Source organism: Pygocentrus nattereri, chromosome 8 (genome assembly GCF_015220715.1).
Source record: "Pygocentrus nattereri isolate fPygNat1 chromosome 8, fPygNat1.pri, whole genome shotgun sequence".
Taxonomy (NCBI): Eukaryota; Metazoa; Chordata; class Actinopteri; order Characiformes; family Serrasalmidae; genus Pygocentrus; species Pygocentrus nattereri.
Window position 1 is genome coordinate 35,513,658 of NC_051218.1, and position 26,866 is coordinate 35,540,523.

The 26,866-nt window shown below is 38.2% G+C and overlaps 1 long non-coding RNA gene across 2 annotated transcripts in view; it reads right to left on the minus strand.

Moving 5' to 3' along the window:
• The window catches only part of LOC119263863, a 47,124-nt gene that overhangs the window by 5,449 nt on the left and 14,809 nt on the right, over window positions 1-26,866 (minus strand). The window contains exon 1 of one of the 2 annotated variants that reach the window (XR_005130568.1): window positions 2,614-2,638. The exons of the other annotated variant lie outside the window; for it this stretch is intronic. This is a non-coding gene — a long non-coding RNA (uncharacterized LOC119263863). Of the gene's footprint in view, window positions 1-2,613; window positions 2,639-26,866 lie in introns of those variants that run through there. 2 annotated transcript variants of the gene reach the window in all.

Sequence of the window (26,866 nt, forward strand, 5' to 3'; positions counted from 1 at the left end):
CCCAAGTCCATGTAAAATACATTAGTTTTATTAAAATTCACATTGTTTTAGTTTAATATTGTTAATGCTGTATGCCTGTTAGAAATAAAGTTTTGTTCAGGCACTTCTTTTGCTTATTAATGTACAAACAGTGTAAATGTACCCTCAAAGGTACAACAGTGGTTCTAAGGTCTTATTTAGAACCTTAAACACATTTTACTCAGGTGAAAAAGTACATATTTGTATCTTTTCATAGCCAAATGTTTTAACAGAACAGTAAAATAAAGGCCTGGAGATCAAACGCGGTGTGTGGAGTCAATACAATACGCTCCCTGACTAAAGAAACTGAGGTGTACCCTTGAATACTGCCCCACTGACAGATAAAACACCTTTCAGTTGCCAAAAGTCCATGAAATTATCTTTGCTTTATAATATGGGACACAAACTGACTCACTTAAGCATGTTTAGCACTTTGAAGCTTCTAATCATGAACATGGAGCACATTTTGATGTATTAGTGATTATTAAACACTTAGTAGCTCCAAAATAATGAACTCTGAAAATCGCCTCACTCTGCTTCGAGCCAAAAGGAACAAAATGCTGCCAATTAAACACTAAAAAAGATGTGAATTTAGGTGATAATTCATGCTCAATAATTTGCATATCAAAGACCAGTTTGTTGCAATATTCAGGCGCCCCTGGTCAAAAGACATGATTTATTGATTTTCTAAGTAAGTGTAAATACATCCTCTACAGAGATAATACATCTGCACCTTTAATGCACCATTACTGTTTATTTGATTAATTTAACAATTTTCTAAAGTAAAAGTTAAACATAAAATCTGGCCTGTGCTCGGGTTACGGCACATTACATGTTTCTTCATTTGTTTTCTCCCAATAGGTTAATAGAAAATGAAAAAAACTTGTAATTTGCTCAAGAGTGTCAAAACATTTGCATATATCTCTATTATGTGATTTTTTTTTTTTCATTATTACAAGTAATGTATTTTTAGGTCATACTGAGTGAAACTTAATGCAGAGTGAATAAACTAGAAGTGCTTAACTGAACAAAGAACAATAATTTAATAAACCAGAAATATATATATACATTAAAATAAAGCTTTGCAGATGGATAAGGGCTCTGCTCTGCTAATGATGATGTGCTGCTCTGAGCTTGTGAGCAAAATGTTGAATTTATGTTATAAATGGGTCTAAAAATTATAATTATCTACATGTGCTGTAGGTTTGAATACAGATTATTAAATAATTTTCCTAATATTGATGATTGGTTTTATGTTCCTCATCCTTTTTCTTAACTGATGACTGAATGGATTTATCTGTGTATTTTATTATGTACATGAACTAAAAAAAAGACTTCTACAGAGTAATTTGCATGTTTGATCATAAATCAGAAAACAGAAATGGTCCGATTTTTTTCTAGTTGAAATTTGAAATGGAATCCTTAGTGGAAAATGTAGTTTAAAGAGTAAGTGTATAAAGAGTACCTGTCTGGTGGTCCGCTCACTCATAGCCTCCTCCTGAGCTTTCTCTGTAGAGGAGATAAAACAATTACCTTCAGATACAGTTTAATGAGGCTGAACCTATCATCACTATCATCACTATTTTCTATTTTCTTTCTATTAAAATGTTCAGCTACATCTCATAATAAACACTTACCACCAGCACGGTGTTCAGATTTTCTCAGTTTATGGATTAAAATGGTTTGAGCGCAGATTACAGCCACACACACTGCTGAGAAAACTGCCAGAGTCAGCATTACAGGATCTACAGGATCTTCAGTAAGAGAGGAATTACCAACATACTGAATACAAAGTTCAAGCCTCAAAATCCATTCACCATCTGATCTTGTTTAGCTAGACTTTTATATCACATTTATTTTATTACTGTTTAACAAACAGATTTTTGTCCCAATAATGAAAAATGCCACTTCTTTCCCAAACATTTTGGAAAATTAAACAAGACAATAGAAAGTAATTTGCTGTGAAATGGTGCATTTTTCAGAAAATGTACTCATTCCGAATAGTTCACAGTGGTGGTGATAGGAACCAGATATCTAAAGCTTTTAGTGTCTCTAAAACACAGGTAACATGAATTAGTTTATTGTTGTTGTTGTTGCTGTTCTTGTCATTTTTATTTATTTATTTACTTTATTTGTATTTAAATACATGCAGGGTGTTATAAGAAAGATGCACAAAAATATGTTTTTTTTTTTTTATTCGATTTTGCGATCACAACCCCTGATTCTTATCATCACCACTGTAAAGAATTCTGAGCCAATACTTTTCTTTATCATTTCACATTACACCACTCTGATTGACTTTGTTTACATCTCAAAAACTGAGTTACATAGAAATGTTCTAAACAATGTCAACAGTAAATAAATAGATATCATATTAACATATATATAATATATATATATATATATATATATATATATATATATATATATATATATATATATATATATATATATATATATATAAATCAAACCTCTATAGATGCTGGTATTGCACCATAGTAGAGTGGCGAAGAGCAGCAAAGATAATGGAACTCAAACTGACCTCTAAGGTCAGGTCTCAAAAGAAATGTATACAAACCTGAAAAAAACACTTACTCAGTTCTACTGATGATCCACTGCCCAAAATGATCTTCCCGCAAGCTTCCACAGCGCAGTAGTAAGTTCCAGTATGGTGCTGGTTGAGGATGTTCTTGGAGAAGTTGTACCAACAGCTCTGTGTAGAAGAGCTGATCTGACACTCACGGCTGCTGCTGTTCTGATGAGTGTAAATGATTTCAGGCAAGGATTGTCCTGCAGCAGCTCTGAACCACAGCACTTGGAGATCTGCGGCTGCCCTGATCTCAGAGAGCACTGTACACTGTAGAGTGACCGACTCTCCTGGAGAAACTGACCCCTGTACTGGAGTTTGCAGCACGGATATGTTTAACTCATGTTGACCTGATGAATAAAATAAAGCCATTTAGGTTTCCCAGTTGAGCTTCTCTAACAGCTTGTTCAATACTAAAGATTTAACCTTGTTAAATATGGTTATATTGTAGCATGGGTTTTTGGACTGATCAGTGTACGTGGTCATCCCTGGTTCTGATGATCTACCATCCTCAGAGGTTTAGATCCACCGCACTTGCTCTAGTGTTCATATGTCCCTGAACACCTTCATTACCTGGTTCAGGTGTGTGAGATTACTGCAGGGCTAAACTGTGCAGAGTGGTAGATCTCCAGGACCAGGCTGGGCACCTCTGTTTTAAACCATGTATTATTACTGTAAGTAAGATGATGATACCAATACAATACACTGTAAATTGGATTCATCTAATTGTCTAAAACAGAAGTACATGAATGAAGATTTAAATATATAATGGGAATTTTAAAACACTAATTTTGTTACCTGTCACGGCTAAAAATACACCATTAGTAAATGTAATGGTCTTCCCGTCTCCTTTTCCACAGAAGTACATTCCTTCATCAGCTTTAGTGGTCTGTTCAATAGTTAGATTAAAAATCTGGCTAATTTTGTATCTCTTTACTGAAGTAGGAGCTTCTCTGGTAGTTAACTTTGTTGCCACTTCCTGAGGTTCCTGTCCTGTTCTTTGCATGTACCAGACCCACACTTTAACGCCTTGAGCAGACTTTTCCAAATTTTTGCAGTGTAGAGTAACTTCTCCACCAGACTCAGCTGAGACGAATGATGCCTTAGAAAGATCCACAGCTTGAACAGGATCTATAAGAGCTAAGCCAGTGAAGAAAAGAACAGATAAAAGTTCAACAAGCACAGTAAACAGTGATATTATTCATAATTAAATAAAATGAAAATTTAATTTAGAGCTCATACACTTACATATCATGTAAAGATGGAAAGTGAGCCACCAAATTAAAGCCATTGCATAAAAAAGAAGTTGTTCTTGTTTGAAGCAAAATGGAAATGAAGCAAGAGCGCCACATTATATTAGTGGGCTGGGCTCAGGAGATTAAGCTCATTGGCTGCCAAATGTCACAAGGTTTTTTTTTTATTATTATTATTATTTCTCTCTTGTTTTAACTCATGTTAGGCCTCCAGAATTCCCCAGACTTCATTTAAAACAATTTGAGGTTTATTATAAGTAGTTCCCCAAAATGTCATATTTAGAAATAAAAAAATGTTCTCTCAAAACATTAAACATATGAATACAAATGCTTGTGAAGTCAATTCAGCTACTTTAAGGTACATGCATTGGTGACTGCTTGTAAAATCTCCACAGAAAATCACTGACCAATAGCATGTGATACTCTGGAGGAGCCACACGAGAACTTAAGGTCACCAAGCCTATAGCCAAGCAGGAAATATCAAGTGCCCAGCCAGTACTGGGGTGTTCTCTTAAGCGATGGAGCTCTATCCAATATCTTTCAGATGGGTTGGAGTGACCCAGAACTGATCAACCAGCAGTAGTACCTGAGCTCACTAACGCTCTTCTGAATGCAAGCAAATACTCACATCAATGTTTCAACATGTGGTATAAAGCCTTCCCAGAAGAGTAGAGGCTGTTACTGCAGCAAAGGAGGAGAAGCTCCCTATTAATACCCTATAGGTATTAACCTATTTTGCTATAGATCCAGCCTGAACATTTGAACATTATATAAAACAAGTAGAAGTTAAGTGATACTTTTTTGATCCCACAACCAGGGAAATCCCACCTCCGTATTTAACCCATCCGTGAAGTGAAACACCACATACACACTAGTGAACACATACACTAGGGGGCAGTGAGCACACTTGCCCAGAGCAGTAGGCAGCCCTATCCACGGCACCCGGGAAGCAGTTGGGGGTTAGGCGTCTTGGTCAAGGACACCTCAGTCATGGACTTTCCGCCCTGGGGATCAAACCGGCAACCTTCCGGTCACAGGGCCAGATCCCTAACCTCCAGCCCACGACTGCCCCAAACAAGTACCAGTAGAGGAGCTCAGAGAAGCCGGTGCCTTTTCTGTGTATTATTGTCATTTGACTTCCTCAGTGCATAATACATTCTTAACCTGTATTAGTGGATGCAGTGACAGTGTTTATTGACATCAGTTTGTCAAAGTATTCCTGAGCCTCTGTGGCCTATCATGGAAACATGTAGTGTTGTCTGAAAAGACAGAGGTCACAGGCCTTCAGTTGTAATATTCCATTCACGTCACCCACAGAGATTTCTCCAGATTCTCTGAATATTTAGGTGATATGATGCACTGTAGAGGGTGAAATACATAAAATCTTCACAATCACTCACAGAGGAACATTTATTTTTACAGTGATGGATTTTTCTGATGTAATGTTTAGTTAATGTGGCGAGCCTTGACCATCCTCACTCATACAGAGCATGTAAGATTACATCACCAGAAACACAGAAATAAACAAGCAAAAAAACAAATAAAAAACTTTTGTTACTTTTGAACATTTAATCATGTTTCTTGTCTTAAACTGACCCATCCCAACATTTTGGACATATTAAAATGCAGTTGAGTTTTCAAATTAGTTAAAGCTAGGAAACACTAAGGAGATGTTATAATATCAGAAAGGCTGTATTATCATCATCATCATCATCATCATCAACATCATCATCATCGTTGACCACTTAATCCAGATAGGATCGTGGTAGAAGTTGGGAGAGCAGAGAATCCCAGATGACCCTGTCCCCTGCAACTTCCTCCAGCTCATTGCCAGGGACCCCAAACCGCTCCCATGCCAAATTGGAGATGTAATCCCTCCAGCGGGTCCTAGGACGACCCCGGGACCCTATCCCGGTAGGCCGTGCCTGGTACACCCCCCCCTGGGAGGCATTCAGGGGGCATCCGAATCAGATGCCTGAACCACCTCAGCTGGCTTCTCCCAGTTCTTCTCCCACTCTTCCACTGCCTGTTTCCACTCCTCCATTCCTTATTCTGGTGTCTCTCTCCAGTCTGTATTTCATCAGGGTCATCATGCAGAGCGGTCATCATGCTGCCACCGGTGTGATGTTCTCACTGTCCGGGCATTTCTGTCAATGCATGCAGGAGCAGATTGAGCAGGATGTCCTCTCATTTTTCTTTCACTAACACATCATCTCTTTGTGTAACAGAGTTTGTGGAGCATCCCTCCTCTGGAATCTGGATTCTCTCTGCTAGCAATGGGCAGCTCGTCTCCAGCCATACTCATCAGTTCTGCGTCCGACTGAATGGGTTCCTCTGTCCCTCTGCCTGATTTCAGCCATATCCACTCTCTGATACTCTCCCATCTTACTGATGTCTTTCTGTGGAGCAGTCTTTTCCTCAGGAGGGGCTTCTAGGGTCTTCAGCAGGTGTTATGTTTCTCGCCTCGCCTCCTTTCACTGTGCCCTCCTCTGCTGATGAGGATCACTTTCAGGTGCTTTTCCACAGGTTCCTGAGTTCTCTTGCTGTGTTCTTCTCATTCCATATCCTAGTTGATGTTTCCACTGATGTACAGCTCCCACTCGGATGCTTCTGTCTGCTGATGGTCTTGCGCTCTTTTCCTCTTCATCTACATGACTTTTTCTCTCTTCTTAGTCCTTTTTGTAATTTATTTTTCGACCTTTGCCGCGTGTTCCTCTCCGTGTTTTCTTCTTTTGTTGAAGTCTTTTGGTCTCATTCTCAGGAATGTCTTTCTTCAATGTTTCAATTTCAGCTGGTAGAAAAAAAATCAGAGAAATCAGTAACAAAGCTCATCTCCAATAATATAATCTGGAAGAATTTATGACTAATATTTAAATTATTGAAGTTGTTAACATGTTTGTTTGATTACCGATACAGACACCCGTATCAGATCAGTGCCACCTGTACATCTTACTCACCAGACTGGTTGATGTTTCCTTCAGTCTCATCCAAAATGTAAGCCCAACTTTTAATGTGTTCAGGATCAACAGTCATTCCAACGTCTTTTCCTGCAATAAAACAGATTTTCCAATAAAAAGAGATTTCATTATTTCAGTTTTGGTCTTTTGGTTTCTTAGCCAGAGTTTAACTGCTTCATTCTTAATATATTACGGTTTGTCTTACGCAGAGGTGTAAAATTCAGGTCGAGAAAGTAAAAATCCTTCCCAGGATTTAGTTCTAACAGCCTGGCTTCTCTAGTTAGATCAAACCTCCAGCAGAGCTGTCCAGGCAGTTGGAACAAAATCCTGGGAAGGATTTTTACTTTCTGGACCTGAACTTTACAACTCTGGTCTTACGTACCAAGGGCTTGATTGAAAGTAGTCTTTGTGTTGTCTAGCTGAGTGTCCGTCAGTTTGTTTATGTCCTCAGCCTCAACTTCTACGTCAGCGTCCTTGTGCATCTCATTTCCTGCTTCAGATGTTGAAAGAATTAGCAGCTGTACAGCTTCTAATGTTCTTAATATAATATCTGTGTTTCTTTTACTCACCAAGACTCTGGTCAACTGTTTTCTGGACATCATTCAGTAGATCTGCCATCAGACCTTTATTGGTGTTCCAATCTGCTTCGTCATTGGACTTCTTTTCCACATCTTTTCATGCAGGAGACAGAATCAGTCATTAAATCCTGATGTAAGTTAGATATTTAGGATTATGTATGCAGTATTATGTAGTATGAGTTGGTGAAGGCTGAAGATGGTTGTTGGAGGAGGAGGTGCTAAAATTGTTATATTAAATCCTGTTTTGACCTTTTTAACAGTTTAGCTGTTGGTTCTTCATCATATCTAGTGTTGATTTGCTCTACTCACCCAGTGGTTGGTCATTAGATGGGTCAGTCACGTCCAGATGAGTCTGCATGTTGTGTGTTGATGCTTCAACCTCATCAGCAGCGCTCATCACTTCACATCCTGATTCAGAGATACAGGAAAAGAATTTTCTATAAATTCTTGATTAAAAAGCTAATATTACATCTCTGTAATATAATGGTAATGGTAAAGTGCAGGAATGTGTGAATGAGCTGATGCCTTTCTTAAGCACTAGAGGACTGTAATACTACAAATGTCATGGATGTCACGTGAACATATCATAGGTTTTATTAAGCATTTTTTATTCAGCACAACTTTATTAATCACTATTTTTAAAAAATCAACATCTTTTTAGGTTTATTATGTGTGATTCATTTCATATTCTTACCCAGCAATTTGGCTTCGAGCTTATCAATGAAAAGAAGCATTATTTCTTTAACAGCTTCAACCTCAGCTTCTGTGAGTGTTGTTTCTGCCATCTGGTCTCCTGCTTTAACAAGAATCAATATCACAATTGTACAAATCAACAACCATGTAAACAGCTTTATTGTAGACAAATGAGCAAATATCTTGCAGTAATTTATTATAAATGAATATTGTAAAAGTAATATCTCTGTCATTTTAACTTATATTTTTATTTGTTTCTTACCCAGATTTTCGGTCTCAGTGTCCATATGGTCATCTGTGTCCATCACCTCAAACATCTCCTCTTCTACTTTAACATGAAATAAATATCAACAATTACAGAAATGAAGAACCGAGTATTTCACCCTTGATCTCACCTGGAGCTTAGAATTTACAGATTCAGAGAATTTAGACTTATTTTCTTCATGATATCTACTCTTATTTTGAAATACTTACCCAGAGGATGGTCATGAGGTGTGTCCACTTCTTCCAAACATGTCTGCATGCTGAGTGTAGGGGCTTCAGGCTCAGTGTCAGTAACATTTATCACTTCACAACCTAATTTAAAGAAAAAAGTCAGACAGTTTTCTATGAATTCTTGGTGAAACATCACCAATTGTTAGTATTTCTTCTCAGTAGTGAAGCTCAAGTGAAGGAATCTGTGAATGAGCTGATGCCTTTCTATAATAGATGTGTCTTGAACTTCATGTTAATAGTTTTATTAAACATTTATTATTCTATATACTGTTATGAATTAATATAATTTTAAAAATCTGTATCATTTTAAGTTATGTATTATTACATAACTTATTACATATGTCATTATTAATTTCTATTTCTTATCCAGCAAGTCAGCCTCGATCTTGTCGATGAAAAGGAGCATTAGATCTTTAACCTCAGCTTCAACCTCAGCTTCAGTGAGTAATGCCGTTGTTGTCTCATCTCCTGCTTTAACATGAATAAATATCACAATTATAGAATCAACAACCATGTAAACAGCTTCATTGTAGACAAATGAACAAATACTTTGCAGTATATCATTTTAAATTAATATTTTTAAAGTGGTATCTCTGTGATGGTTAGCTTGTTATGGTTTTCGTTTTTTGCCCAGATTTTTCTGTCTCTGCCTCCTGAAGGTCATTGTGCAGTCATTTTTTTATGACCTCTGCTAATTAGTTTTCTTATTAAGTTGAAGTCCTGATTTTATATTAATATAATATCAACAGTTCTTCAGCTGTATTATCGTCACACCATCAGCTCAGTTCCTGTCCGTACCTAGATGTCTCTCCATGGTGCCCTCAGTCACCTAGCAACACCCTAGTAACCAAATGATTTTACATGATCTGGGTATCAGCAGTTTCCTGCTGTGTTACCATCATTCCATCTGTTCCTGAACTTACCAAGATGTTTCTCCACTGTTTCCTCTGTTTCATCCAGATGAATGTTCATCAGCCACCTTCTCCAGCCTCTCATTCTCTGTTTTTACAGGAATAGATACTGTCAGTTCTGCAACTTTGTCATTTTCATGATATCAGTTTTTAATGACTGTAATTAACTTAATGATTTTCCATTTTTTTCTGTAATAAGAACAAAGATTACAATAACACTTGATTAATGTTTTACATTTTCAAGAGTTGCTTTATGAGATATATTGATAGTAGTTGTGAAACTCTAGTGATACTGATGATTGAATATGTTTATGTGGACGTTTGGTGGTCAGAGCTGGACTAATTCATCTTAGCATTATTATCAATAGTTTTTAGTCTGTTTATTTATTTTGGCAGATATTAAGGTCCATTTCTTACCCAGAGGTTGGTTGTTATCTGCATCATTCTCATCCAGGTCAGGGCACATTAGCGGTTTCACTCAAAACCAGTAATAAATAAAATAAAAGGAGATCTGGCTGATTGGCTTGGAATCCTGGCTTGATCATTTACACTCATCAGAACAACAGCAGCCGTCAGGGTGAGATCAGCTCTTCTACAAGCTGCTGTCTGTATGAGTTCTCTAAGAACATCCTCAACCAGCACCATACTGGAACTTACTACTGCGCTGTGGCTGCTTGTGGGAGAATAATCTGGGGCCATGGATCAACTGTGGAAACAGGCAGGTGCTAAAAAGCATTACCATATTTAAATTGTGCACACAATGCAGAGAAGTTTATCGTAGCATCAGTTACTTCTAGATGGCTGTGCCATTTATGTCCTCTGAAATTAGTAGACAGCCATAGCACATTGAACCACACATTACTGTGTACTGTACTAATACAGCACTGCCCCTCATTAATAATCAAAATAATGGTTTAGTAAAAAGTCAAAGAAAAATAAGTGGAAAAAAAAACAAACAACAACAAAAAATTTAAGACACAGAAAAAAATGTAACCCTTAACAACCAAGACTATGAACTCTAACCCTTTGATGTTGAATAATTATAAAATTACATAAAAATGAATATACTTATTTGCCCATTTTCATTGGATATTAAACACATGGATGATCTTGGACTCTAACAGTGATGTATGTGCCACACAGTTTTTAGCAAGGCAATGTCTTTGTTCTCCTCCACTTCACTTCTCATAGTTTCACAGGAAACAAAGCTTAAACAACAGGAGAAGCTCCTAAAACTGTATGTAGTTAAGGTCTGATCTCTCCTTTCTAGCTCACTCTGTGCGTCAACATTCAGCTCTACTTGTGATGGGACTGGCTCTGGGTTTGTTTGCTGTCTGGAACGTCACACTGTGCTGCTTCTGTATGAAGTGGAAAATCTGTAAACACTGCCGAGGTGAGTTAATTGAGGAATCCACATATTTTCCCTCTTTTTTTCAGTGACTATGATCTTCTGTTTCTCTGTGCATGTCAAGACAGTAAATCTCACCCTGATACACACGATCTCTCAAGACCAGGTGAGCTACAAGACCAGGTATGCCATCATTGTTCTTTTGGGAAATCATATCAAATACATGTTCTAAGAAATTGAAAGGGATTTTATGGAGTTGTGTTTTCCTGAAAGCAAGAAAAATAAGTAATTAATTAATGATTATTTTTATTATTATTATTATTATTATTATTATTATTATTATTATTAATAATAATAATAATAATAATAATAATAATGGAATAATGTGCTGTTTTTTTTTATATCTATTTAGAAAATTCTCTTACCCAGAGCAACCTGCAAAATGAGCTAATAGTGATAACTAAACTTACAAAAACTACTTACAGACACTTAGAATTTCTTAGACGTAAAAGACAACAGCCGTTAACATTTTATAACAGGAAATGGTTTTTGGTTTTCTGTGATACAGGCCCTTTAAAAGATATAATTAACAGGTAACAGCAATTATTAGCTGTAATGCTGGCTACATGTTGATCATACTTTCCATAACTCAGGCTAGCAATGCTGACTAGAATGACTGCTGTTCAGCAAACACTTAAACTGTTTCTAAGACTCAAACACAATTAAACACAATTAAACACAATTAAACTTGGCCTGCATGGTGTGACATTATCATAACCCCCACAGGAGTAACAAGTGTATTTTTTCTTTATATTTTCTTCTTTTCTTCATATCTTTCTAACTTTATAGCTACTTAAATAAAGTACAAACCATCCAGAATATAAGATAAACCTATGAAGCTCCCCGAGCTCATCTGTGTTGGTTCAGCTTGGTGAGGGTGTGGCTTTATCTGCACTGCACAGCATGGCCACACCCCCTCATCTGCTGCAAGTTATGCATCGCTATTTCATGTAAAATTAATAAACCAATTTACTCAAATAGCCAAATGTGCCTGTTTCCCTTTTCGTCTAGTAACCCAGTCACCATGACTGTAGTATTTTCCATCCCTGCTGTAAGGACAAGATGTTCCTGCTGTCAGCAAGAGTGAAGGGGGCCTGTAGTTTGTTGGATTCAGGGAGGACCTCTTGAGTGCCCACCTACTGGAGCAGATTTGAAAATGGAAGATGGTCATTAGTAATGTTTTGGTCAGGCCTATGAACAGACCCTTTGAGGTGGCAGGGAATCAAGGAAAAAAAAGACAACATGAATGAAACAATAACTTTTTTTTCAAAAAAATCCAGATGTTTAACATGAGCTTAATTTTCTGGACCCCACTATTTATGGTAAATATGTGTTTGTATGTGACACTCAATTGTTTTTGCTGCATTTGCCCATCATGATGAGTAATAATATTTGTATGCTATACATTTATATTTGCTATTTATGTTGCTTTCTTTGCATTTTTTCCAGACTCATTCTACATCTAGTGAGTGTTACTGATCTAAACTATTAGAATAATAAAGTAGAACGCAGAAGCTGAGAACTGAATTAAACTGAATTTCATTAAAGCTGGACTACTAAAACATAATATCTACCCTGAACAGGTGGACTCTCTGATTCTCCAGTTGCTTACTGGACTAAACTCCAACAATTTCCATGAGTTCTTACATTTAAAACTACATCCTCCACATCAACAGTACATAGTCTCCCATGCTTCTGAGTGTGATCCATCCCAGCAATCCACACAGAAACTCTCAGAACAGTCCAGAACATCATCCATGAGGGACCAGCATAAAAGGTGAGTGTAGCTCTTCATAGCTCCTCCTACACACTCAGGATCTTCAGCACACTGGCTCCCTAGAGTATTCATCCATTACAGCCAAACACCACATAATCCTTTGTGGCCTCCAGGCATGGCTTGCTGTAGTTCTAGTATGTTCCCCTCCACTGTGAACAACTATGCAGTCAAAGCAGGAGGAACCAGTCTGACTGTAGTTGATGACCATAAAAGATCAGAATCAAAGCACAGTTTGTTTGTTAACTAGCTGTCTAATTAGCAACCAACACTACTCCTAGTTTTAGGGAAACAAATTAAATACAAATGTATAACAATCCATGAAGTTTTCCATGCCTAAAGTCCTCCAACCAGCAGTTAAACCACACTGTCAGCTGTAGTTGTGCCTGAAACACTTCACTGGAGCCCTCATCCTTCTTTCTTAGTAAACTCCCATGCAAATGAGGGGCTGCACCGGAGGCTGCCACGAAAACACAGAACCAGCACATGACGTGTGAGTGAGTTCAACAGAGGCACAGAGACCAACAGAAAGATCCTAATAGTTCAAATCATAGTTCATCATAACAGGAGAAAAGCTTTTACTGCCTCTGTAAACACTAGTTAGAAGAGTTTGAATGATCCCTAAAGCCTTCACAGCTATTCAGTTTCTGTCTCGCTGCCTGCAGTAACTGAAGGGAAAGTCTGTTGTTTTATAATGTGCAGAGTTGTATTGAAATATGTATCATATTACCTCTAAAACTTTATTTAACCTGCAGCATAACAGACCTTTACTGTCTAAATCTGAAGAAACAGCTCATGAGCTTCCATCACTCACAGATTCATCTCTTTATTAGGAATAAAAGAGATCTAAAGCCTAAAAAAATCAGTCGTACCAGTGCAAATGTTTTGTTGTACTACAGATATCTTAAAAATTCATGTGCTTTGTCATGTGTGTGTGTGTGTGTGTGTGTGTGTGTGTGTGTGTTTGACTTCTTTTAGTGTTTTCCATGTGCTTAAAAAAATTAGCCAGACACAGACTGTCTAACTCAGTCTCAGTTTCATCAAGCCTATCTGTTAAAAATCTTGGTGTCATGATAGACGCTGATCTCTCTTTCGACACACATATATCTAATATCACTAGAACAGCTTTCCTGCATCTCCGCAATATCGCTAAATTAAGAAATTCATTATCTCTACAGGATGCAGAAAAGCTAGTTCATGCATTTATCACTTCAAGGCTAGATTACTGTAATGCCCTGCTGTCTGGATGTCACAGCAAAAGCCTTAACAAGCTTCAGCTAGTCCAGAACGCTGCAGCCAGAGTCCTCACAAGAACTAGGAAGTTTGACCATATTAGTCCAGTTTTATCAGCCCTGCACTGGTTACCAGTTAAATTTCGCATTGATTATAAAATTCTATCACTGACTTATAAAGCTCTAAACGGGCTCGCCCCTCAGTACCTGAGTGAGCTCCTCTCCTACTATGAACCATCACGCCTACTTAGATCACAAGGTGCTGGCCTACTACTGGTACCTAGAATAAATAAAGCTACATCAGGGGGGAGAGCTTTCTCATACAAAGCCCCCCAGCTCTGGAATAATCTTCCTGCCAATGTTCGGGAATCAGACACAGCCCCAATCTTTAAGTCTAGGCTAAAAACTTATTTGTACAGTCAAGCATTTGGTGATTAGTCTTCCCTGTCAGGTCTAGACCTGCTGGAGTCTACACTCTACGCTCTGTTTTACTGTAATCTGTGGTCAGCCACTCTTTACAGTATTAACTCTGTTTTTTTTTTTCTTCTCCTTTCTCTGCCGAGCTGATCAGCTGCCCATCCTGTGCGCCTGATGCTGTTGCCTCTACTGCCTTGATTGGTGCCGCTGCTCACCAGCCTTCTGGACCGGTTTGACCACCACTGAGCTTCTTGCTGTACAGCGCTGTGCAGTCCTCACCCTCAGATCTCTCTCTTTCTTTTCCCACTTTACTATAATACTTCTTACTAATAATGTTCGCTGTCCGGTGTCGACCATAGGAGGATGGGTTCCCCTTCTGAGTCTTGGTTCCTCTCAAGGTTTCTTCCTCTTTTAGGGAGTTTTTCCTTGCCACCGTCGCCGCTGGCTTGCTCATGGGGGCTCGGACCCGGAGTTTCTCTCTTCTTTTCTCTTCTCTCTGTAATGCTGATTGTTCTGTAAAGCTGCTTTGTGACAACACCTGTTGTAAAAAGCGCTATATAAATAAATTTTGCTTGCTTGCTTGCTTGCTTATGATTTTGTGATTTTTACAGTTGGCCTCTTTATTATTGCTCCAGTGCATGTGCTGATGAGTTGAAGTATGTGGAGATTAAACGCCCCCTTCAGGTTGAGGACAGAACTCTAGTTATTGTTTTCTTTGGACCATGGAGCAGTGCTTTTTTAGACACGATTCTTGCTTTTTTGTGGGTGACCTGAAGGAATAGAATTTCCTTTAAATGTCTTTTACCTCACCTATTTTGTGTTTTCTTGAAATGAAGAGATTTTTCCTCTTTATTAGTTTCAGGTCAGTCTGCTCAGTGTGGTGCTACCACTGCTCCTGCTCTTTCTCCCTGTCTTCTTCATTTCTAGAGTTACCCTGTTTTTCCATTTTATTCAGTGAAAACATGCAAACAGTTTACTTTGTAAACTCTTCGTACACTGTAACACTAAATGTTACAGATTCTTGAGCTGTAAAAGAGAGAAAAAGAATAAGACTCAGAGAATAATAGAAATCATTTTCATTTAATAAGAGAAATAAATAAAAGAATCTGTTCTCCAGAGCAGTCTATGTTTTTCATCACCACAGAGAGCAACACAGTTCTGCTTCAAGACCAAAAACAGAGACACAGTGTAAATAAAACTAAATGTACAGTTGACCATGTAGAATATAAAGACACTGGTCCACTTAAATTAAAAAAAAAAAAAAAAAAAACTTCCACAACTCATTTATTTATTCACTTTGTAGATGTTCAATTACAGACTATATCTTATGTATTGTGATGATTCTGTGGTCAGTAGTTCTCATTTATCATTAGACAGTTTCCTCATTTATCATTGGACCAGATATCATGGGGTGGTGGGTCATTCTCAGCACAGCAGTGACACTTTCAAATCCAAAATGTTGGCGTATTTAAAAGTACTGTAAATCTCCACTAGATGTCAGTACACTGTAAGATACAGTACAGGTACATGTTTGTTGAAATGCACCCTCAAAGGTATTACAGTGGTCTTAAGGTCCAATTGTGCAGCTTAAATGAGTTTTAAACATTCACTCCATTCACTTTATGACGGCGAAAGTGTATCATGGTAGCTTTTCATAACCTACAGTTTTAGGAGAGAAAAGTAAAATAAGAAGCCCTGGAGTGATGACAGTATCATCCCCCGTCTAATCAGACGTGTGAATTATACCTAAACTTTAATGTCACTTTCATTTAATAGTGATATTTGTTTAAAAATTAAAATGGTGCATTGATTAATGCATCTGTAACGTAATTATTACATAACTGTTACAGTCATTAACAAACTGTTAAGCTGTTGGTTATTAGATCTGATATTTCAGCTTTAAATAAATATAATTGAATAAAAAATCACTCTACAGGCATCACTGCCAGCACTGAATAATGGATGATTAAGCAATTTATTTAAATAATACACTGAATACTAAAATCATATTTTCAATGTAAAAAGTATAGGGTTTAAAAAAAGGATAAAATATAAACTACTAAACTCAAAGATATTAATTTATCAGTCATGCTGAAGCAGTTGTGTCAAACTCAACCACTAAAAGGGCCATAATAAAAAATCTCAGCAAATCTGCCGGGCAGCTGTGGTTTTATTTCATTTTTACTTAACATTTCTGCCATTGGTTATTCAAAACATGCCAAAACTGCAACAGCAAAATAGGCATTAAATACTTATTCAGAAATCATTTTAAATAAAAAGTAGATTGAGGGTTTTTGAAACTGCCTATTTGCTTTAACACCAGACATCTTTTATTTTTATGTAACTGCTGGCCCAGAGATTGTAGTTGGGGAAAGGGGGTCAGAACACATACTATGTTGTTGTGCATGCTGAGGACTGTAGTGCATCTCAGAGTAAAACAGGCTAATAGATTAGAAAATTAAATGATTTTGTGGGCCGAGTAAAGGACTGTGTCACGGACCTAACTTGCCCCATGGGCCTGACACACACCGGCCTAAAGCAAGGTTTACATATACATTCATTGAGGTCTTCTGGTGCACATGACATCCTGTATGCTTGCAGAATCTGGTCAAAAATAACTGATTCAATTTTACATAAATTATAATTTTGTATATGAAGTATTTGGTTTATATATATATATATATATATATATATATATATATATATATATATATATATATATATCATATAATTACCCACTACTGCCTTGATAATGCTTGATCACATAATGATCACATAATGCTTATTTACATGACTATATAGATGTTATTTTTTTTAACGTTCATATCAGTCTGTAATATTCTGTATATAATCTTTATTGTATTATCTGTCTATTAAACCGGCATAGTATAGAAATTAATTTCTGTATATAAACAGAAATTCACACATCTTTTTAGTTCCTTTCACATTGACTCTTTACTATTCCTTATTCTATTCCCCTAAGAGAAATACCTGTTAACAGTCTGTGCTCCTCTGGACTGTTCAGTGTTAAATATCATACACGTGTCACTCAGCTGGACTTACTGTGTAACATACTTGGTGAAATGAAATGATCCTGATTCTGATTCTGATCATAAGGTGTAACCTATACACACATTCTATGATGTGTGTAAGATGTTTGGGATGGTGTGGGTGGGGTTAGCTTCAGTTCTCACTGGGGCTCCTCCACCAATCATATATTGCTCTCTCTCTCTCTCTCTGTCTCTCTCGCTCCTCCCCTCTCACTTACTCACACATCCTCCAAGTCTCTCTCTCTCTCTTTCTCTCTCTCTCTCTCTCTCTCTCTCTGTCTTTCTCGCTCCTCCCCCCTCACTTACTTATACATCCTCCAAGTCTCTCTCTCTCTGTCTGTCTCTTGCTCCTTCTCTCACTTAGTCATACTTCCTATACTCATACTTCATAACAAATAAAATACATTTTTCCTGGAACTGATCCTGAGTGAATCATTAATTTGGAAAAATATGTAATGTAATGAAATGGAAGTGTATTAATAGGGAGTTTGTTTTCCTTTTTTGTGTTAAAATCCTCTGTTCTTCTGTGAAGTCTTTATACTAGATGCTAGAACATTGCTATGAGGATTTGATTGCATTCAGCCACAATGGCATTGGTGAGGTCAGGTACTGATGCTGGATGATCAGTTCTGGATAATTCAACTCATCCCAAATTATTAGATGGTGCTCCATTACTTCACAGATCTCAGCTCCAATGCTCCACAATCCAATGCAAGGGTTTTATATGGGGCTTTATGTGTGTGGCTGCTCCAGACTGTACCACTATATTGACAGTACTTTGCTTAGGAGCCAATACAAGATATGTGTAAACAATAAAGTAACAGGTTGAACACATCCCTGCCAGCATTTTAGTGCAATTTAAAGTAGCTGAATTCACTCATTAATCGAAATATCGGAATACTTTTGGTCATTTAGTGCAAGATTTACTAAATATTTGCATTGCCATCGATGCACTTTGTGCACTGCGGGTGCGCAGAGGCCTTTTTGCACATGCACACGAGGGCTCCACTGAGCTTCAGATGATAGCAAACCTAACTTCATGAATATGCATTTCAGGGACCAACAGTGTTGCGGCACAAATACTGGATGAATTCATCTCAATGAATCAGAGCGATTTATAAACTTGAACTGGACCAAAATTTTTGAAATGGTTGCAATTCCTTTGCAAATGCAGAGAAGACAGATATGAACTACATACACTATATGGCAGTTTTATAGAATTCCACCTCTGAAATGGAAGCATCTAGGAGCAACAGTAGCTCAGCTACGAAATATCATATCATGTAAACTCAGAGCGAGTCTTCTAAGTGCTGAAATGCATAGTACATAAACATCACCTATCCCCTGTTACGTCTACTCACTACAGAGTTTCAAACAGCCTCTGCAAACATCACAACAAGAACTGTGCATCAAAAACAAAGTGCAATGCCAGGACTTGGCTAAAGTGGTGTAAAACATGCCACCACTGCACTTTGTCCAAGGTGATACTTCATCTATCATGCTTCACTATCTGACAGACTGAAAGACACATCTTGGTCAGGTGGATTCCAGGAGAACACTACCTACCAGAAAGCACAGTGCCAATAGTAAATTTTGATGGAGGCTATATTTTAGGGTTTGGGACGGGCAAAAAACACAGATTTCAATTATTTTGGTGTGGAGGAACTCCAGTGGCCTGCTTAGAGCCCTGATCTTAACCCCACTAAACACATCAGTATGACAATGAGTAGGACTGTCAAATACCAGCCAGGCCTTCTTGCCCAACATCAGACCTCACAAATGCTCTTTTGACATAATGGGCACAAATTCCCACAGACAGACTCTAATCTTCTGGAAAGACTGAAGGATATTTTAGCTACAAAGTGGGAACAGACTCCAAATTAATGTCCATGGTTTTGGAATGGGATGTCCAAAAGGCTCATGTAGTTGTGATGATCAAGTAACAACATGATTTTGGTCATATAATGATGGTCATGATGTTTGGTCATGATTTTCCAAACTGTTCATCTTTCAGCAGCCTCCTCCTTTAAAATGCTAAGATCTTCTAGAGAAAATTTTCTCTTTGAATCAAGTAGCTGAGTTTCGGCATGTGCTGATATATTTTGATCTGGACGTACTGCATGTAGAATGTGTGGTCATGTGTTTGTGTGTATTTTAGAACTCAGTCTTTGACGTGTCAGTGGATGCCTCTGCTTGTAGGTGCTGTTTAGGCCGTTGGTGGTTTTTGCAGCTCTGCTCTTCTCCTCTACGTCTCGCTCCTTCACCTACTGCACTGCTATTTCTGCAGACCACTTTGACCACTTCTGATCAGGTTTCTCAGAAACCCCAACTCAGCTATAGTTGTTTGTCACAGGACATGCGCCGGTTATTTTCAGACACAACATGCAAATATTAAACATCTGCATACAGCATATAAGTCCAGTTTATTAATACTGTGTGCATAAATGTAAATGAAGAGAAATCATAGCTCCAGCAGATTTTCACCATTAATATTTCACTTCAGCAAAAGCAGAAATTATATGATATGACTTCATATATTGCAAGAACAGTACAGTGTATCAAAAACACGGCCTGTTAAAGATTCTGAATGTTCTCCACATATGGCCACTGTGCATAGGACAGCCTGAACTTGCATTTCTGGATGCAGTGAAAAACACTGTTTATTGACAACAGTCTATCAAGTAAACCTGAGCCCACGTGGTGATATCCATCACAGATCCATATTCGTTTTTAACGCAGTCAAGGGGTCAAAGGTCATGGGCATTCATTGTGGTTCATGGTCTTGTTTTTTTTACATACATACTTCTGTAGAATTCCTGAATCTTTTTGATGATATTAAAAAACACACAAACACACACTCCTTATCTCAGCCTCTTATTTACAATACCTTTCAGGGGGTGTTTGAGCCTGTCCCAGCTGTCACTGGCCAGAACACTACAAACACACACACACACACACACACACACACACACACACACACACACACACACACACACAAACACACACAAACACACACACACACACACACACACACACACACACACACACACACATACACACACACACACACAGACACATACACACACACAGGTCTATTAACGTCTTTGTTTTGCTCTGTTCTCTTTCCACCTTAAGCGTCTCTGGTGTGTAATCAGGTGTGAAATCTAAAAGCTCACAGTCAGCAGAGGACGACACGGTGTGAGATCTCATAGTTTGCCCTTATTAAAAAACCACATTGGTACTTCCACACTGCTCACATTCTGTGTGAATTTTCCAGAGTGTCTGACAAACTGACTTCTGTATCGAGTGAGAGAGAAGCTGTTGCATTAAAATGATAATAAAACGGAATAAAATGCACAGTGTGCTGATCTGGTGTGGTACTAATGAAATTTCTGAAATCTTGGAACTACTCAAAGCTGAAGTAAAATGTAAAACAATCAGCAAGGTATCGAGAAAAACTTATTTTTTATTCTACTATTGTATTTTTTAAAAAATACTATTTTTAGGTAATTGTGATTGCCCAAGGGCGGCATGGTGGCGAGGTGGGTAGCGCTGTCGCCTCACAGCGAGCAGGGCCTGGGTTTGATTCCCGGGCCGGGTGATCAGGGTCCTGTCTGTGTGGAGTTTGCATGTTCTCCCCGTGTCTGTGTGGGTTTCCTCCGGGTTCTCTGGTTTCCTCCCACAGTCCAAAGACATGCAGTCAGGCCAATTGGACATGCTAAATTGCCCCTAGGTGTGAGTGTGTGAGTGACTGTCTGTGTCTGTCTGTCTGCCCTGCGATGGACTGGCAATCTGTCCAGGGTGTATCCTGCCTTCCGCCTGAAGACTGCTGGGATAGGCTCCAGCATCCCCCTGCAACCCTGACGGAGAAGCGGCTTAGAGAATGGATGGATGGATGGATGGATGTGATGGCCCAAGACTTCTTCATACCAATAAGAAAAATGTGGGTATACTGTAAATCTACCCATATACACTATTGACAAAAATATATGGACACCTACACATTACACCTACAGGAGCTTTTATGAAGCCCATTCTAAATCCATAATCATAACATTGAGTTGGTCCCCCTTTGCAGCTATAACAGCTTCCAGTCCTCTGGGAAGCTTTCTACAATATTTTGGAGAGCATCTGGGAAACTTTTTACCCATTTATCCAGAAGAGCATTTGTGAGGTCAGACACTGATGTTGGATGATCCTAAAGGTGATTTATGGGTTTGAAATCAAGGCTCTGAGTGAGCCAGTCAACGTCTTCCAAACCAAACGCACCCAACCAGGCCTTTATGGACCTTGCTTTGTGCAATGGGGCTCAGTCATGCTGGAACAGAAAAGGTTCTTTCCCAAACTGTTCCCACAAAGTGTCCAAAATGTCTTGGTCTGCTGATGTAATACAATTTCCCCTCACTGGAACTAAGGGGTCTAGGCCAGTTTACTGAGGAATATCTAGGAGAAAGAAATTTCAGGAACTGACTTTTTGCAGTGGTGGCATCCTATAACAGCACCATGGTGGAATTCAGGGAGCTCTTTAGAATGATTCACTTATTCACAAATGTTTGTAAACTAACTGCAGGTTTAGGGGCTTGATTTTATATACGTGTGGCAATAGGACTAAATACAACTAACTTTAATGATTGAGGTGTGGCCTAATACCTTTACATACATTCATATATGCTATATTGCCAAAAATATCCACTCATCTGCCTTCACACATGAAATTGAGTGATATCCTATTCTTAATCCGTAGGGTTTAATATGATGTGCCCAGCTATAAAAGCTTCAACTATTCTGGGAAGTCTATCCACAAGGTTTAAGAGTGTGTTTATGGGAATTTTTGACCATTCTTCCAGAAGCACATTTGTTAGGTCACGCACTGATGTTAGATGAGAAGGCCTGGCTCACAGTCTCTGCTCTCATTCATCCCAAAGGTGTTGCTTTGTGCACTGGTGCACAGTCATGTTGGAACAGGAAGGGATCATCCCTGAACTGTGATTTGTCACTCCAGAGAACACGTCTCTACTGTTCTAGAGTCCAGTAGCAGTGCTTTACACCACTGCATGCGACGCTTGGTGCTTGGTGATGTCAGGCTTGGATGCAGCTGCTCAACCTTGGAAACTCAGTCCATGAAGCTCTCTATGCTGTTCTTGAGCTAATCTGAAGGCCACATGAAGTTTGGAGGTGTGTAGGGATTGACTCTGCAGAAAGTATGTGCTTCAGCATCCATTGACCCTGCCATTTTACTTGGCCTACCACCTCAGGGCTGAGTTGCTGTCACTCTCAGTCACTTCCACTTTGTTACAATACCACTGACAGTTGACTGTGGAATATATAGTAGTGAGGAAATTTCATGACTGGACTTGTTGCACAAGTGGCATCCAATCATGGTACCATGCTGGAATTCACTGAGCTCCTGAGAGTGACCCATTTTTTCACTAATGTTTGTAGAAGCAGTCTGCAGGCCTAGGTGCTTGGTTTTACGCACCTGTGGCCCATGGAAGTGGCTGGAACACCTGAATTCAATAATTTGGATGGATGACTAAATACTTTTGGAAATACTGTGTGTATATATATATATATATATATATATATATACATACACCCACATACATAAGTGTGTGTGTGTGTATATGTGTGAAATTTATGGATCAATTTATACAGCTCTATGGCTGTATACTTACTTTGACATATTTAAAAAAAATTTAATTTTTAAAAATTTAAAAATTGATGTAAAACTTTATACTGTACACTCATTATTTAATATACCTAGCTTGCACTTGCACTTATTGGCCACTTCATGATGTTGGCCTCATTTCTTCTGAAATCAAGGGTTTGTATAAAGTGTTTATAGGGAATTTTATTAGCAAGAGGAGGAACATGTGGACTGTAGCTCCTCCTCACACCCTCAGGCTTTAACAGTTGATGCCTTAATAGTCAAAGTGTGGGGAGCACCTCCTTGTGGTGGTGGAAAGAACTACTGTTATTATTGTCCTCTCTATGGAACAGCACATTTTTCGTTTTAGTGGGTGGCCTGATGGAGTGGGGTTAATTAGAGATAGGTTGTCCCTTGTCATTGGCTTTGGCATTTACAGTGGTATGCAAAAGTTTGGGCACCCCTGATAATTTTAATGATTTGCCTTTATAAATCATTGTTGTTCAGATCAGCAATTTCAGTTAAATATATCATATAGCAGACAAACACAGTGATATTTGAGAAGAGAAATGAAGTTTATAGGATTTACAGAAAGTGTGCAATAATTATTTAAACACAATTAGGCAGGTGCATAAGTTTGGGCACTCTTGGTGGCCAACTGCAAGTGTTTCTCCTCTTTGCATCTTCTCTGAAGAGTGGCAACATGGGAGCCTCAAAACAACTCTCAAATGACCTAAAAACAAAGATTGTTCAACATCATGGTTTAGGGAAAGGATACAAAAAGCTATCTCAGAGATTTCAGCTGTCAGTTTCCACTGTGAGGAACATAGTGAGGAAATGGAAGACCACAGGCACAGTTCTAGTTAAGGCCAGATGTGGCAGGCCAAGAAAAATCTCAGACTGGCAGAGGCGAAGGATGGTGAGAACAGCCATAGTCAACCCACAGACCAGCTCCAAAGACCTACAACATCATCTTGCTGCAGATGGTGTCACTGTGCATTGTTCAATTATTCAGCGCTCTTTGCACAAGGAGAGGCTGTATGGGAGAGTAATGCAGAAGAAGCATTCCAAGACAAACACTTGCTACCCACAGGACAATTTGGTGGTGGTTCCATCATACTGTGGGGCTGTGTGGCCAGTGCAGGTACTGGGAATCTTGTTAAAGTTGCGGGTTGCATGGATTCCAGTCAATATCAGCAGGTATTGAAATATCCAGCACCAGGGCTGGATACTTCAACAAGACAACGACCCTAAACACTGCTCAAAATCTACTAAGGCATTCATGCAGAGGAACAAGTACAACGTTCTGGAATGGCCATCTCAGTCCCCAGACCTGAATATTATTGAAAATCTGTGGTGTATTTTAAAGCGGGCTGTCCATGCTCGGAAACCATCAAACCCGACTGAACTGGAGATGTTTTGTAAAGAAGAATGGTCCAAAATACCTTCAACCAGAATCCAGACTCTCATTGGAAGCTATAGGAAGTGTTTAGAAGCTGGTATTTCTGCCAAAGGAGGATCTACTACATATAGAAGTAAATGTTTCTGTGGGGGTGCCCGAACTTATGCACCTGCCTAATTGTGTTTAAATAATTATTGCACACTTTCTGTAAATCCTATAAAATTAACATCACTTCTCAAACATCATTTTGTTCATCTGCTATATGATACATTTAACTGCAATTGCTGATCTGAGCAACCAATGATTTATAAAGGCAAATCATGAAAATTATCAGGGGTGCCCAAACTTTTACATACCACTGTAAGTGCATAGAATGCATTTTAAGTATTTTTTTCACTTTCTGAGTTAATTTTTCTGGTGGTGCATGCTATTAAGTTTCTCATGCAGCTCCTGCAGATTCAGGTGCTCTACTTTCTATCCAGACTAAGGTCACTCCACCTGTACTGCTGATTCAGTACACATGCACATCCAAACATTTCTAGTGGCTATACACCAATGCAGTCAACCAAATGCACAGCACATCCTCAATGTCATAACTTATATTTCTCTCACTGGAGAGACAGAGTGAGATTAAAAGAGAGTAAAAGGTTTTAAAGGAGAGTCTAAAGGCTGCATGGGAATGTATTCAGCTTTGAAAAATGAGGCCAGTGGTTTTCAGAACCGTGGACAGCACCATTCATCTGTTTCAGCACCACGGACAGAGATACCACAGACAAAGCCAGTTGTTTTGGGAATGCCCAATGTAGATCTACACTTCTAGTTTCCGGTAGCCAACAAAATGTAATATACTATATGATATGTTTGTAGACGAGGAGGGTGTGCATGTCTTTATGAACATTTTTAATATAATTTTGATATTTCATGATTCAAACCAATATTATATATAATTTAGTTAAACACTGAAATTAAGTAAATATAACTCATTTATTTTTTATTTATTTTGATGCGAATTAGTGCATGTTTTGTAATTTGATATGTGAAAATCACTAATAATAAATAAGTGTTTTGGTTATGCTCTAAGTTAATATATAAGTTAAGAAAAGTTCCCTGTACCTTAAAGGTGACTTCCACATATTTTATATTCATTTAATATGTTTCTATTGATAAATCTCATTGACCTTGCAGTGTTAATATTGTAAAAATAAAATAAAACACAGTAGATGCCACAAGGTATGTATTATTTTATTCTAATATTTTAAATAGAGCAAACTAACAGTAATTGAAATGGCATAAGTGTGTTCTCAGTAGAAGATGCATAACTAATTAATCAGCAAAACATAGAATTTGACCAGGACACACAGAGTAATGCATACAATTATACTTCAAACACACTGCAATAATATTAAACCCAGAAACAGCAACATGACATTTTACAACTTTTATAGACTTTTTTTATACTTCTGAATATTTTTACTCCTGCAAAGGACACATGTGGCTTCCACCCTGACTGACTCTCATCTAATGTTTCTTTTCTTCAATGCAGTGTTTTTAATTTCAAACACAGACATTCATTATTTCACAATTCAATTCACTTTACTGGAATTCAGCCCCACAAATATCAGCCATTCATATAAAGTCTTAGTTCTTTACAGGTTCTGAGGGATGAGTACATCCTCAACCTACCCACAATCCACTTGAATGTTGATTTCTAAAGTGAAAATAAGTTAACAAATCCACCAGAGAGAATAGGAGACAAAGACTCACCATTTCACAGTGAACGGTACTAACTGTGTATAATTAGACCAGAGAGGTCCCCAAATAAATAAAATAAAACATAAAATGTACCTTCATATTAGCACAGATCACATATTTTGTTTCCTCAATGTGTTTATTTTAACAAATGAACAGTAACTGTGCTTTAAAATGAGAGACGTGTGATTCTCTATAGAATATGTTCTACTTCTTATTCTCACTTTGAAAATCCATAAAGCCAGGACTTTTTCATAAGACTATATTCAGGCCTTAATTTAGTAATATGTTGCTGGTCAATCTCAATGTTTTACTACAGTGCACTGAATGTAGCTCTTATCTGCTGATCATCCTTCAGAGACCCAAGTCTTCATTTCAATCAGCAGAACAATCACTAACAAGAAATAAAAGCTACAGATTAAAGACTGGAGCTCATTTGAGGTGTGAAAAGGTCCAAATCTTCTCTCATGATCATCTTAGGAAACTAGCGATGTGAGCGCTGAGCAGCAGCATTGGAGCTTCTCACGTGAGAGTAAACAACATCTTCTGGCTCTTCTCTCTTCACTCTCCCTCCTTTGGCTTTCTTCTCTTTGATGTGGATGGCAGCGTAATGCAGGTTCTCAGTGTTCTGCTCCTGTAAGAATGAACATCATCATTTACTGAAAAATACTCCATATAGAACTTGAAGAGTATTT